Source organism: Enhydra lutris, unplaced genomic scaffold (genome assembly GCF_002288905.1).
Source record: "Enhydra lutris kenyoni isolate GAN:26980312 unplaced genomic scaffold, ASM228890v2 scaffoldscaffold41, whole genome shotgun sequence".
In the NCBI taxonomy this organism is placed as follows: Eukaryota; Metazoa; Chordata; class Mammalia; order Carnivora; family Mustelidae; genus Enhydra; species Enhydra lutris.
The window spans coordinates 5,431,848-5,444,527 of NW_019154125.1; the positions used below are offsets into that span (position 1 = coordinate 5,431,848).

Consider the following 12,680-nt stretch of genomic DNA (forward strand, 5'->3'; position numbering starts at 1 on the left):
TTTAAAAAAAAAAAAAAAAGTGAGTCTTCATAACATTGAGTTTAGGTACTTTTTTTTTTTTAAGATTTGACACCAAAAGCACAGTGACAAAGTCAAAGTAGATAAATTAGATTTCATCAGTCTTAAACTTTTGTGTTTCAGCGAACACAGTCTGGGTGCCTGGGTGGCTCAGTCGTTAAGCATGTGCTTTCAGCTCAGGTCATGATCCCAGGTTCCTGGGACTGAGCCCCACATCAGGCTTCCTGCTCAGTGGGAAGCCTGCTTCTCCCTCTCCCACTTTCCCTGCTTGTGTTCCCTCTCTCACTGTGTCTCTCTGTTAAATAGATAAATAAAACCTTAAAAAAAATAAAGAACCCAATCAATAAAAAAAAAATTAAAATCCACAGAATGAGAGGTAATATTTGCAAATCATTATCTGACAAAGGACTTAATCCAGACTATATCAAGAACTCTGATAACTCAATATAGAGACAACCCAGTTTCAAAGTGGGTGAATATTTGAATAGACATATTCAAAGAAGATCCATGAATGGCCGAGAAGCACATGAAAAGGTGCTGAATGTTATTCATCATTAGGAAAATACAAATCAAAACCCCAGGATGCCCCCTTAACACCCACTAGGATGGCTACAACAAAAAAGATGAACATTAACAAATGTTAGCAAGTATATAGAGAAATCGGAGCCATCAAACATTACTGGTGGAAATGTCAAGGGATATAGCCACTTGGGAAAATGATTTGGCAGTTCCTCAAAAAGCTAACCAAAGTTATGGCCCAGCAATTCCGCTCCTAGGTATATACCCAAGAGAAATAAAAGCATCACGTTCATCCAAAAATATGTACATGAATGTTGATATTATTAATAACACCAAAAAAATGGAAGCAACTGAAATGTCCATCTAAATGATGAATGAATGAGTAAACAAAATGTGATATATCGTCACAATGGCAATAAAAAGCAATGAAGTACAACATGAATGAACCTTAAAAACATTACACTAAGTGAAAGAAACGAGGCACAAAAGACCACCTATTAGATGATTCTATTTATATGAACTGCCCAGGGCAGCTGGGTGGCTCAGTCAGTTAAGTGTCTGAGTCCTGGTTTTGGCTCAAGTCAGATCTTGTGGTTTGAGAGATTGAGTCCTATGTCGGCCTCTGTGCTTAGTGGGGAGTCTGCTTGAAGATTCTCTCCCTGTGTTCCTCCCCCCACTCAAACACATTCTCTCTCCCTCTCTAAAATAAATAAATATATCTTTGAGGGGGGGCTCTGTTGACATGAACTGTCCAGATTAGGCAAATACATGAGACAGAAAGTAGATTGGTGATTGCCAGGGACCAAGGAGATGGGGTGAGGGGAGTGACTGCTAATGGTGAAGGGTTACTTTTGACATGATGAAAACGTTCCACAACAAAGTTGATGGTTGCACAACTCTGTGAGTATATTAAAAACCACTGTATGGTAAAAGTTAGTTGAGTGAATTTTGGTATGTGAGTTATAGCTCAATAAATCTGTTAACAAAAATAGGAAATTGTGGTAGCATATTGTAATTCAGGTATGTTAAAAATAAATAGGTTTCTGGGGCACCTGGGTGGCTCATTGGGTTAAAGCCTCTGCCTTCAGCTCACGTCATGGTCTCAGGGTCCTGGGATTGAGCCCCACATCGGGCTCTCTGCTCTGCGGGGAGCCTGCTTCCTCCTCTCTCTCTGCCTGCCTCTCTGCCTACTTGTGATCTCTGTCTGTCAAATAAATAAATAAAATCTTTAAAAATAAATAAATAATAAATAAATAAATAGGTTTCTGAGGGGTTGATGAAAAACACTTAATAATCACCAGTGAGGCAATCTAATGAGCAGCTTAGAGGTTAGGACTCTGTGGCCTCATTGCCTCATTTTGATATTTGGGGCCATTCCTTACTCACTGTGTGACACTGAGCAATGCTTCTATGTGTTTTGCTTTCATTACCTGCAAAGTACCTATGGAAATGGTATTTGTTTCCTGGTTGTTCAAACTTAATGAGTAAATGGGAAGTGCTCAATAAGTATTAATTATTATTAGTTAATTTAATTAATTACCTTGTTTTCATAGGAAAATATTTCTAGTTTCTAAAGGCAACTTCAATGGGGCACCTGGGTGGCTCAGTCGTTAAGCGTTTGCCTTCGGCTCAGGTCACTATCCCAGGGTCCTGGGATCAAGCCCCATATCGGGCTCCCTCCTCGACAGGAAGCCTGCTTCTCCCTCTCCCACTTCCCCTGCTTGTGTTCCCTCTCTCACTGTGTCTGTCTGTCAAATAAATAAATAAAATATTTTAAAATTTGTTTTAAATAAAAAACAACTTAGAAAGCCAATTTTGAAATATTATGTATTACTGAAATAATGTAACAGCTATCATGTATGGAATGCCTCCTATTTACAGTCAATGCATTGAGCATTTTTGTACATAATACTTCTAATCTTTATAACATTCTGCAAAATAGGTACGCTTGTGCTCACTTATATATGAGTAGAGTAAGGAGTGGAGAAATGAAATTTACCCATGGTCCCATATTTAATGATGGCGGGGCTGGGATTTGAATGAAAATCATTGTCCTCAAAGTCCATACCCTCACCGTAGCCCATTCTACCTCAAAGTGACTGATGTCTGCTCTTGGTCTCATGTCCTTCTCCTTTTTGCCTATCATGTCTTCATTTCAGTTCTATTTCCCTAGACTTCTTGATTTCAGCCCTGCCTGTTTTAAGTTCTCCTTTTTTAAGAAGAAAAGCAGGGCTTGGACATTGATCACTGGGTCCCCAGCTGCATGGAGTCTCAGAGTGTGGGACCTCTTATGTCTGAAATCCAGTGCATCACTTGCTAACTATCTTTATTTGTAGAAATGTTAATATTGTGTCTGGTCATGGCTTTCAGATAAAGAAGTTATTTCAAGGGGATCATTTGCCAATACTGACCATGACAGAGACTGCTGTGTAAGGAAACCCAGGGCTGATGTCCATTTAGTGGACAAACCCTTGTACATCAAGTTTCTTTCCATTTTCAAATTACAGTTTTGAATATTACAGATCATGGATTGGGCATTAACATCTTAAAGTGGAAACCTTCTAGATCAGGTAGCTACATCTTTGGACAAAATCCTTCTAGGATTATTCTGGCCCTTACATGACAAACACCACAGATAGCACATTTCCATTTAAATTATTCCCACCGTATGTTCCAGTGAGAAGTAGAGCAGTTTTCTTGGAGGCAATGGGATACTGTTCAGTAAAATGCATCATCAGTGTTTTTCCCCTTTTGTTGAATGGTCATTGTTTCCCTCTCATTGCGGTGTTTGCAGTTTTTCAACTCCACACTGGAGATGGAAAGAGGCTATGGCAACTGAATGGAAAAAAAATTAGAAAAAAATATCCCAGTAGAGTTTTCTCTTTTAGGCATATTTTCATTGAAAGTGAGTAGGTTGCTGCCCAAATCACAAATATCAAAGCCTTGGTGCTTTGGGGATATTTAACATAGAAATCGAAACAAATGGATTAAAGTCTTTGCTAGGTTATAAATAGAATAGTTTTGCTCTTCCCTTTTTGAGGTTAGCTTTTGATCTACATTACTCCATGCCTAATTTAGATGTAAAAATGCATGCATAGAAATTACTGTAATATCCCTGAAACAACAGCAGTGAATAGCAACAGAAAACTATAGTCTTTTTTTTTTAAGATTTTATTTGGGAGAGAGGAAGTGTGAACACGCACGAATGGCGGAAGTAGCAGAGGAATAGGGATAAGCGAGACTCCGTGCTAAGCCAGAAGCCCAACCCGTGGCTCAATCCCAGGACAGAGACCACGACCTGAGCCCAAATCTAGAGTCAGATGCTTAAGTGACTAAGCCCCCACGCACCCCTGAAAACTAGTTTAAAGTATACCTTTTGTGTGTGTGTTTCCTGATACCTCTTTGCAAAAGGAAAACTTGCAAGTTTTTCAGAGTTTTTTTTCTGAGTTGTTCCGAGCGGCTGCTCTGGTGCTGCATCACAGGTAAGTTTCTGCTTCCTCACATTATACTTGCATTAGCCGTAGGACTGCCCGGTGCTGTTTTTCTGACGGCATGACACCGTGCATAAGAATGATTGATTAAAGTTATACTCCCTCCATCATTTTCCTGCAGACCGTGGCTTTTAATTAAGAAATCCATTGTGTATGAATAATGTCAGCTTCACCAAAAATAAGAGTTACTCAGGAGTATGTCAGTGGTTCCACATTTCTGTCTTTTCAACATTTCTGTCTATACGATTAAATATTTGAATATTTCCACTGAACTGCTTTTGAAATGAAATGGATTAAGAAAGAAGCAGAAATGGCAGATTTTCCATGGAATTAAGCTATAAATTAAGAAGATTAGCAATTTTTATGAAAGTACTACAAAGAAGTGCTAAAAGCAGTTGCTTAAGATGACCGTAATAGTTTAATCCTGTTTTTCTAAATCAAACTTTAAACTTTTGGGACTCCAGTGACACTTACACAAAAAAAATCACAACGGAATGGCAGTAGGAGCCCAGAGAATTCAGAAAATTGGATGGTGGCACAACTTAAAGTGAACTTGAAAGGAGGCTCTCCAGTTGGAAAAGTTTTGTTCTTAGCTCTGACCCCTAGGGAAGGTCATTTCACCCTCTGAGCCTCAGTTTCTTTATCTCTAAATTCAAAATAATTACCCCAGTTTCACCTCTCCTGCAAGATTTTAATGAGGCACAAAAATGAAACCAAACCAAACACGACGAAAACCCACCATCATGGATGTTCCCCTGTGTGTTTTCCTGGGGGACCTCACCAAGAGTCAATGCTCGGCCAAGGTTCTAGGATGGCATCTGATGCCAATTATAAGATGTATAAGATGTATATATCTGATGCCAAGGATAAGATACATTATAGTCTTTGAATTAATTCAAACTAAAAAGGTGTTTTCTCTTAGTGAAATGGGTGAGTTTTCAGTATTGGTCAATGAAAAGAAAATGTCTAAAAATTTTCTTTATCTGTGATTCTCTTTGGGAGTTCACAGTACAGTGTTTAATATTTCAGAAAAATTGCGAACTGTGTCTGTAGGCTGGTACTCTGTTTGCTGTTCCAAAATTTTTCATCCTGTAGGTTGTGATCAATGTCTTAGTACACATCCACACAGGTCGATGTCCTAAATATACATATGCACATATATAGTATAGATAATCTGTTTATCAAGCAATTTATTGATTGTATCCACAGAAAGCCTCCCCATCAGACTCCTAGCCCTTTGCTGTTAAGGACTTGGAGGTTTTTGCTTGTCCAGGACACAGCTCAGTGCACTGGTCCCTGTAGACAGAGTAGGGAAGGGAGGTAGTACCTTGGCTCCCCTTTTAACTTTCTCTCACTAGGAATGTTAGCCCACAAGCCTGCCAGTCTGGCCTAGGGTATAAGAAATAGGAGTCTCTTTTGCTTCCTGAAACCCTCAGGCTGGATGTTTCCCCTGGTAACCCAGACTATCTTTTCTCTATCCTGGTAGAAGACACCCTTTCTCTGCCACTTTCTAGAAAGAGCAAACTCCAGTTCTCCGACTCTTCTTTTGCGCCGGTTCGGAGTGCCTTACCTTATGTTTTTTCTTCAGTAAGAACAATGAGAGATGGAATGTACAAGTGGACAATGTCCAGACCATATATAAACCTAGAACCTTGACCCACAACCTGTAGCAAACCGCCTGGGAATAACCCAGGAAGCCGGCCTGCTGTAAGCCAGACTTGCAGGAAGTCAGGTTGTCCAGAGAGCAATCTCTAGTGACAATTAAGGAAGCTAAAGAATAACCACTGTAACAATTGGCCCCAAATGTCCAGGACTTGATTAATAACTGACGGCTTCCTTAATGTTTTTCCCGCCTCCAATTTAGGACCCATCCAAGACAGCCAGATACGCTCTCCTAACCAGTCACATAGGACGCCCACTTCCAGTTACCTGCCAACAGCCTCCTCTCAGGGTACCCCTGAAGCCTCTCCTTTTTTCACCTTTAAGCTTTCCCAATGCTTCAGGAAAACACAAGTGATGGTGGCTGACTCCCTTGCTCTAGCGTGCTGTGAATAAGTAGCATTCTGTTTTTTTCATTCAGTTGGTCTTTGTTTATTCCCGCCATAACAAATGTCAGATATTTTCTTTTATCTTTATATTCAAGCTGGAAAAACAGGAAATCTGATTAAAATGCATTAGTTTCAGCAGGAGATTGCTTTTTTAATGCTACTTATTTCCCGCAGAGATTTTATTTAAATTATTGCAAAGAGAGTTTGCTGTGAGAGCATTGCCTTCACTACAACATTTGCTGTGATTCATAACTTAAGCTGCCCACTCGGGGGTAGAGGGGGTGCCCTCCACACCCCAGCTGTTCCCTCTAGGGCAGAGTCCCCTCCTCCTGTCTTGTCTAGGATATGCTACCCATGTTTCATTATCATGGTGTAAAGTTCAGGCATGTTTTGGCTAGGCTTCAAGCTGATCTCTCAAAAAAAAAAAAAAAAAAAGATATATAATTCCCAAATAATAATTAGCTATAACAGCATGTTCACAGCCAATTATATAGAATTTGGTATATATTGTACTAAGGCACCATTGTTACCAATTCCTTCTAACTCCAATTTTAATGTACAGACTTTGCCTAGAATAGTCTTTGACCACATGCCTTCTCTGAATTTAGAGTTAGAACCTTGCAAGGTACATATACATCTCTGGGACTTCTCAATTGCCAATATCTGTGTTTTCTCCCTTCCCTTTTTCTTAACAGCTAATCATACGCAGTTGCTTACCTAATCTAGTGAATGTTAATCGGAGCTCTGGGAGTTCTTGTATTATGTTTTGTCCACGTAGCTCTTCTTGCCTTTTTCCATGACCATGTTTTATTTTGTTCCTATAAATTACTATTTTCCATGTTGTTGTGAATTTATTCCTGATCCCCTTCCATCTGCTGCTTGCCCTCTTAGCTGGAGCTAGTTCTCACTTGAATGTGCACATGTGTTATGTGTTGATTGTGCCCCCCAAAATTCATATTTTGAAACCCTAACCTCCCCCATGCCTCAGAATGTGACTATATTTAGAGATAGGGTCATTTAAAGAGGTAGTTAAGTTAAAATGAGGCCATTGGGGCGGGCCCTAATCCAATATGAGTAGTGTCCTTTTAAGAAAGGGAAATTTGGACACACGTGTGCACACCAAGGAAAGACCACGTGAGGACATAGCTAGAAATCTGCAAGCCAGGGAGAGAGTTCAAAAGACACCAAACTTGCCACCAGCTTGATCTTGGACTTCCAGCCTCCAGAACTGTGAGAACATAGATTTGAATCTTCTAACTCACCCAGTCTGTGTATTTATATGTTATGGTAACCTCCACAAACTAATACGATTAGTGAAGAAACTCCCCTTAAGTAGCAATTTGCGATCTTTACTTACTGCCTTAGCCAAAACATTTTTTTTGAACAGTTCAATTTTCGTACATAGGTGAAAATATTCAAAGCTCAGATGGATGAATGTTAATTGATTAGGACAAAATTAAACGTGATCTTATGTGAGGCTTCAAGCATCATCATCAGTTTTGTGATCATCTGACCACATCGTGGAAGTGGGGGCATACCAACCAAATGATGCAAGGGAAACACGTGGGCCCAGTGAAAAGAAATCAGGGTGACAATAAATGAATATAGGGAGTAGCAGAGTTTGATCGAAAATGTGAAATGCGATGGTGAGAAGTGTTTTCTTCTCTCTACCACCTGTCTCTGTCACGTGAAATGGTATCAGTTTGAGTTTGGTGAGGTTTGGAAGACGAATTCCAGGGATTACTACGAGATTTTGCAGGCTTGTGGGATTTTGTTTTCTCAGTTTTACTAGGAGGTCCTTCTACTCTATGAGAAAAGAAGGGAAATCAATAATAATGACCTATTTGAGATGTATAGAAAATACAGGAGGAGAAGGATTAAGCAGGACCAAGCAATACATTTAATACCTCCCACATGAAACCTCGCTTAAGTGATAACAGAAGGACAAAAAAAGGGGTGGGGAGAATGACAGTAGAAAAGAAAAACCTCGCTTAAATACAATAAAAATGTAAACCTGCCAAAAAATAAAAAATAAAAAAAGAGGGAAGCAAGAACAGTTAAACAACACCAATGTGTTTTTTGTTTGTTTGTCTTTTGAAAAGCAAAGAAGGAAGGATCTGACTTGGTCATTCCAAGAAAGCTGAAATTGAAGGAAGTGATTACAGAGGGGCTTCCAAAGGGAAGGGATTTAAGGCACCCGCCACCGCAGCAACCATATGGGCTTGAAGAAGACACCGTTCCCCACCCAACATTTCAGACGCCCAGTGAGAAAACTGGCTTGATGACATGCCCAACAAGAAGGCCTGTCAACCACATACCCTCCCCTTCCATGCAACTCCTCGTCACTGTGTCAGTCCTGTAGGACTCCCAGCTGAGGGTTGCCTAACATGGGAGAGACCCCTCAACACAAAAGAAGATAAAGAACAAAACAAACGAAGAGTGCAGTAGAGCTCAGGGGAAACCGAAGATCCAGGGAGCAAATGCCAACAGAAATAATATCTGTAAGATGCTCAGAGCAGGAAGAGAAGATAGTGTAGCTGTGAGAAAAGAACAGGAAGGATACTGTGGAAAGAAAAAGAGACCCAACTAGGGCTCTGTCAGAAATGTGCAAAACAGCATCTGCAAAAGTAAAGCGTTTCATAGCAGTATCAGAAGCTAAGTCAAGAAAACTGGCCAGAAGGGAAAACCAAAAAAGATTGAAAATAGAGAAGTTAGGAAAACTAGAGGTTCAGTGTAATGTGTTCAACGTACAAATGAAGGAAGTTCCAGAAAGAATAGGGACAGAATGGAGAAGAAATTATTAAAGACATAAGACCGGATAGTCTCCAATTGAAAAATTGTGAGTTTCCATATTGAAGGGACCCATAAGTGACCAGCACTTAGACAAAGATACAGTTTCAGGAAATTTCAGGAAGCCAGAAACAAGGAGAAGATTTTAAAATCCTCATTATTATCATCACAGTTGTACTTACACATAGCAGAAGTACTTTTTTTTTTTTTTAGCACATTTAATCTTAGAGACTCTTGAGAAGACTTGTAGTATTTCACCGTCTTTATAAATGAGGAACATTAAGTCACAGGGTTAAGTGAATCCCCCAGTATCGCATAGCTAGTAAGTGGCAGTCTAACTCCATACCCACTACAGTGTACTGACTTCTATAAAGTTTTCTGAGGGACACCACCCCCCAAAAGAGGATCTCCCAACAGCAGCACTAAAAGTTCTAACACAGTGTGGAATTGTTTTCAAAATTCTCAGGAGAAAGTATTTCCTACCTAGAATTCTGTAAACAGGCAAGCCTTCAATCAGCTCTAAGTATAGCTTCAACTGTTTTCAGAAATTTAGTGTTACCTGTGCTGTGTCCTTTCTTGGGAGCAACTAGAATGCAGTAATTAGGAAGACCACTATAGGGCAGAAGTCAAGGGCAGTTCTCTGATGAGGCTTGCCCAGCACGCCCAGACTGCCATCAGTCCAGATCAAAGCAAGGCAGTTGGCTACTGCAGGATTATCTTCCGAAAAAAGAGAGAAAGAAAATAGTGGCTTATCTGATGTTTTTGGTAAGGGGTAGAATAGTATCAAGAGATTTTGTATCACCGTTCCAGTGCTGTAAAGAACAAACAGTGGTAAGTGTGTTAGAAAATGAAGCCAAAGAAAAGGGGGCAGATATGTAGCATGAAGGGTCCTCATCACAGGACGACTCGAGTGTGAATGATAACTCATTGTCATATAAAACCCGAATGTGAATTTGATCAGATAGATGAAAGATTTGTGAATTTAACTGTAGCAAGATTGAGAAGAGAGAAAAGAAGACAACAGATTGTCAACGTGTTACCTTCTCTAAGAGAAAGATGAGTGATAATGTCTAGAATGGGATAAATCAAGAAATAGTGGTGTATAAACATAGTATTTATTTTTTTAAAGATGTTATTTATTCACTTGTGAGAGAGAGAGAGAGAGAAACAGAGAGAGCACAGCAGAGGGGAGAAGCAGAGGGAGAAGGAGAAGCAGGCTCCCCACTGAGCTGGGAGCCTGATGTGGAGCTCAATCCCAGGACCTGGAGATCATGACCTGAGCTGAAGGCAGACGCTTAATCATCTGAGCCACCCAGGTACCCCAAAACATAGTATTTAGATAGAAGCAGGTAAATGCAGAAGAGATGTTTAAAGCAATCAGCTGGGGTTGGACTCAGGATGGGAGAAGAATTGAGTGAGAGACTGTACTGCTTTTATTATAAGACCTGCAGTATTAGTTAACTTTTAAAAATATGTACTTCTAATTGAATAAAAATAGAAAGGGAAATTTAACTGTTTAACTATAAGAATCAGTTTGGCTATAGTTTGCTCCCCTTAAGACTTTCTGCAAGAAATAAGTTTTCGGAGAAGACTTTAAAAATAGACTTAATCTAATTTGATGTTGAAGAGAAAAGCATATCATCCAAGTGAATGAGGAGCGTTTCTGGGAAGTGAGGACCTTGTCAACTGGTTGGGGGGTCTGGAGTAAAGTGAACTAGGGTGTGTTGTGGGATTAATGAAGCTGGAAGCTGGGAACTCCATTTAGAGATGACTAGAGTGCCAGATACAGCTGAGGTTCAACAAAACACAAGTACTCTGGGTGAGTTTACAAAGCCATGTGGCACCGTAAAAGCAATCAAGTCTCTGTGCTCTCAGATCCATGCTTCCACAAGGAGAAATGTCAATTAGAAGCTGTTGTCTTCCCGGCAATCAACTCAAATACCAACCCTATCAGTTTCTTTTTTCAGTTTTATAAAAATGGGTGTATTTAGGGTCAAAGAAGTATTATTTTAGATGAGACCTTTCAGAATGTAAGCGTGGCCTCTCTTGTGAGCCTTCAAGCTCCTGCTGGAATTTACTAAAGATTGGAATTTTTTTGCCATCCCAGACATCTGAGTGATATCACTGTAGAAAAGATGCATATCCATTCCCTTCCTCCCTCCAGCCCTTCCTACTCTCTCCCTCTCTCCCTTCTCCCTCCCTCTCTCTCTCAAACACACACATACATCCTGTGTAATTAGGTTTGGTGTTTAATCCCCTCTAATCATGTGAATTTTATACAATATGGTTCCTTGGTTTATGCTTAAAAATAAAATTCCCAGATCCCATCCTAGATTTCTCCTGATGCCCATAAAAGAGACCATGGTGAATCTTTCCAAAGCTGAAAACAAACAAACAAAACAAAACAAAAACAAATCCAAAGTGCACTCATTATTCTGGTAAAAACTGCTCCTAAGACAAATTTTATTTATTTAGTGATACAATCACTACAACATTTTCCTTTGGGCTTTCTGCCCTGTTTTCCTAACAAAAGATCAGCTCTTTGCAAAGATGCTCCTAACATCAGCTATCAAAAGAAATGCAAGAAACTTCTAGAATACCAGGAGGGATGAAGGGAAGAGCCTGCTGTGTAAGGCTCCAGTAACCTCATTTGAAAAGTAATTTCATGTGTTAGAAAGGTAATTCTCCCCTCATCTGTGTGACAACTTAACAAGAATCTAACAGATTTATCTATCAACTCGAACAAATTACAATAGCCACAACGAGTGTTGGCAATTTAGGTACATTTGAGAAGATGTGAATATATGGGTTGCATTTTTTTTTTCTTTTTCATAATCTTGGGATTCTTGAAAAAAGCCATTATATTTTGTTACTCGGGGCCTGCCAAAGTGAAGGCTTTTGAGTATCTTTTTATTGGAATTCTGTCTTTGACTTGCTCTGTATAAATTACCTACTTGGGATGAAGTAACATTGAAATTACTGATGACCAGCACTAGCATAAATCAGTGTGATGGTAGCAGCAGCGGTGGCTTTTGACACGAATCAATATGTGGGTCTCACAGAAATAGCAGTGTCAGACCCACACATTATTGTAGCCACTGTGGAAAACATTATGGAGTTTCCTCAAAAAATTAAAAATAGAACCACCACATGACCCAGCAATCCCACTTCTGGATAGATATCCAAAGACAATGAAAATGAGATATTGAAGAGATATCTGCATTCTCATGTTCATTGTACAATTATCCACAAAAAGACATAGAAACAACCAAAGTGTCCATCAGTGGATGGATGGATAAAGAAGATGTGGTATACACACACACACACACACACACACACACACAGAAATATTATTCAGCTGAGAAAGAAGGAAATCCTGCCATTTGCAACGACATGGTGGACTTTGAGGGCATTGTGCTAAGTGAGATAAGCCAGACACAGAAAGACAAATGCTATATGGTATCACTTACACGTGGAATCTGAATTAAAAAAAAAAAAAAAAAAAGGCAAACTCATAGAAACAGAGAGTAGAAGAGTGGTTGCCAGGGCTGGGGTAGGGTGTGGGAGTAAAAGAAATAGGGAGAGGTTGGTAAAAGGTACAAACTTTCATCCATAGAATGAATAAAGTCTGAGAATTAAAGGTTTAACGTGGTGACTATAGTTGATAACGGTGTATTGTATAATTAAAATATGCTAAGAGAGTAGAACTTAAATGTTCTCAACAGAAAAATTTAAAAATGAAAAAATGAAAGATAAATTTTTGAGGTGACGGATGTGTTAATGAACCAGATGGGGGAAATCCTTTCACAATGCA

General features: G+C 39.5%; 1 protein-coding gene across 1 annotated transcript in view; it reads left to right on the plus strand.

Annotated features, from left to right (window-relative positions):
- Positions 1 to 12,680, plus strand: part of LOC111155391 (aspartyl/asparaginyl beta-hydroxylase-like) — a 157,816-nt gene that overhangs the window by 121,345 nt on the left and 23,791 nt on the right. The window lies entirely within an intron of this gene.